Raw genomic sequence first — 2,330 nt, forward strand, 5'->3', positions numbered from 1 at the left:
CGCTGAGCTCCTGCTCGGGCAGCGCGAGCTCCACCTGCGGCTCCCGCTCGCTGAGCTCCTGCTCGGGCAGCGCGAGCTCCTCCTGCGCCTCCCGCTCGCCGAGCTCCAGCTCTGGCTCGTTGAGCTCCTCCAGCAGCGGCGCTGGCCCCCCAGCTGGCTCGCTGAGCTCCTCCGGCTCGCTGAGCTCCTCCGGCTGCGGCGCGGGATCCCCCTGCACGCTGAGCCGGTCACCTAGCGGTGACGATGGCGACATGGCAGCAGCAGGCGGTGGATGTGGTGGCAGAGCAGTGGATGTGGAAGGTGGAACAGATGATGACTGACCGACTAGCTGGGCAGCTAATTGAAGTGAGGGTGATATGTCCAACATGAAGGGTGGAGAGGAAAACAATGTTACCGCTGGCTCAGCAATTTCCAGGGGGCCAGAGGCAACTGAGGCCTCCAGTTCAGCCTCTGGGGAAGCCCTGGGGAGAATCTCAGCCTCCCGATTGTCTGTAGTGGCAGGCTCATGTTCTAGCACTGGGTCCGCGGCTCCACGTGCGGTCAGTCCAGAGTCAGCTGGTTCTTCCCCAACCACAGGAGTGAGGTGAGCTTCGGTTTGACGAGGATGACGCCGGCGCCGTCTCTTTCGTGTTGACGGGGCAAAGGAACCTGTCCCCTGTTCATCTGTGACTGGATTTGTTAAAATGACAGGGTCCGGTCTACTCACTGTGGTGACCAGCACTGCCGGTCTTTGGTCTGCTGACACAGAGGCCATTGAAGAAGTGAGAGGAGATGGAGTAGGGCGCCGTCCTCCTTGCAGTGGAGGGTCCAATAGGTGAGCAGCAAGCGGCGGTGGGAAAACCTTCCGCCTATTAAGAAAAAACCAGGCAGCGAGGGCTGCCAGGGAGGCAGCCGCATCCTCCTTGCCCGGACAGCCTAAACCAAACAGTTCAAAGCTAGAGCTAGCCCTCAACACAGTTACAATTTGAATTAGTTTTGCAATGTCCAGAAAGCTCATGGAACAGGTGGTTGAAGACAGGAAGGCATCAAAAAATACGACCTGCATGTGTCTCTGATGTGGATCCGCCGCCTGGATAATGCTCCGAGAGTATTTCCAGAGCTGGGCGAGCAATTCCTCCTGTGAGACAGTCCTTGAGTCCGCTGGGCCCATAATGGCTGGATTATTCTGTCACGGTCTGGCTGGCAGACCGTGGGGAGATGGGGAAATAGGACCCAAACGCCGGACTCTTCAGTGCAACAGTGTTTATTTACAAGGTGGTGAAGTAAACAACAATAAATCCCCAGTTTCCCAGACTCCCGTGTAGTGTCTTCTTCCCAAAAGTCCCCGTGTAGTGCTCTCTGCCCCAGTGTCCCTGCACTCCCCGTGCTCACTGCTCCTTCTCGTCCCACACTCCTCCTGAGGGGAAAACAATAGAGGCAGCCATTAACACTTATCCCAGCAGGCATAAACTCACACTTGACTTGTTTGAAGACTGACGTGTAGTCAAACGCAATAATCCAGCGTCGGTGGAAGCTCCATCGCTCATCTAAATAGCTCCCCCGACGAGCCCAGATGAGGAGCAGGTGTGCGGCCAGGACTTCGGGTGTGGCCAGCCCTCAAGTTAGACCACGCCCCCAGGGCTGAAGGTGCCTGTAACTTGGCCACAGCAGAAAGGCAAAACACACACACATACCTGCCTACATACAGATGTGCATAGGGGCAGTGCAGACAACACACCAAATAATAATAATAATAACAATAACAATAATAGTCACAGTCCCCACTGCCCACGGACCCCGAGTCCCCAGAGCCGGGTCCGTGACAGAAGAACAAAAGATTCAGGAAACAGCGTCTCTCTCTCTCTTTCTCTAATTACTGGATTTCGCATGCATACTGTCTGCTATCCAGCTCACATCCTGTGATGTTGCATAATTTCATAAAGCCTGATCAAACACAGCTCTGACAGACAGCCGGAAGGACAGACTCATTTGTATACAGTTTGAAGCATCGTGCATTGAGTCCTGCTGTCACTGCACTTTGTGAGTCACTGAACTTTGTATCGCCAACAAACCCAATTAAAACAACCTTCATGAGATGCAGAAGATTAAGCTGTTTGATGACTCCTGTCTCTCCGTGACCTTGGAGGGGAAGGAGAATCAGCATTGTTACTTTTTCCCAGGAGTTAAACTCGTGTTAGCGAAGCCTGCTGCTACAACACCTCTGAGTTTTTACAAGAAGTGAAGAGGACTTCAGTGAGCTCATCTGTTACAGCAGTGGCTCATGTTTCCTCTGCTGAGACTGGCTCTTTCCCAGACACCACACAAATGTGTGTCATTTACATTAAAGCTGC

The 2,330-nt window shown here is 53.9% G+C and overlaps 1 long non-coding RNA gene across 1 annotated transcript; it reads right to left on the reverse strand.

Moving 5' to 3' along the window:
• Positions 1-1,227: 1,227 nt before the first annotated feature.
• On the reverse strand, positions 1,228-1,664 carry LOC146558466 (uncharacterized). Its single transcript, XR_014888727.1, has 2 exons — positions 1,478-1,664; positions 1,228-1,396 (listed from the first exon to the last, which is right to left on the reverse strand). It is a non-coding gene; the product is annotated as an uncharacterized LOC146558466 (long non-coding RNA).
• Positions 1,665-2,330: the final 666 nt, after the last annotated feature.

This window comes from Mchenga conophoros, linkage group LG15, assembly GCF_057382185.1.
Source record: "Mchenga conophoros isolate Kocher_MC1m ecotype Shallow Benthic linkage group LG15, M_conophoros_male_GT1.1, whole genome shotgun sequence".
Classification (NCBI taxonomy): Eukaryota; Metazoa; Chordata; class Actinopteri; order Cichliformes; family Cichlidae; genus Mchenga; species Mchenga conophoros.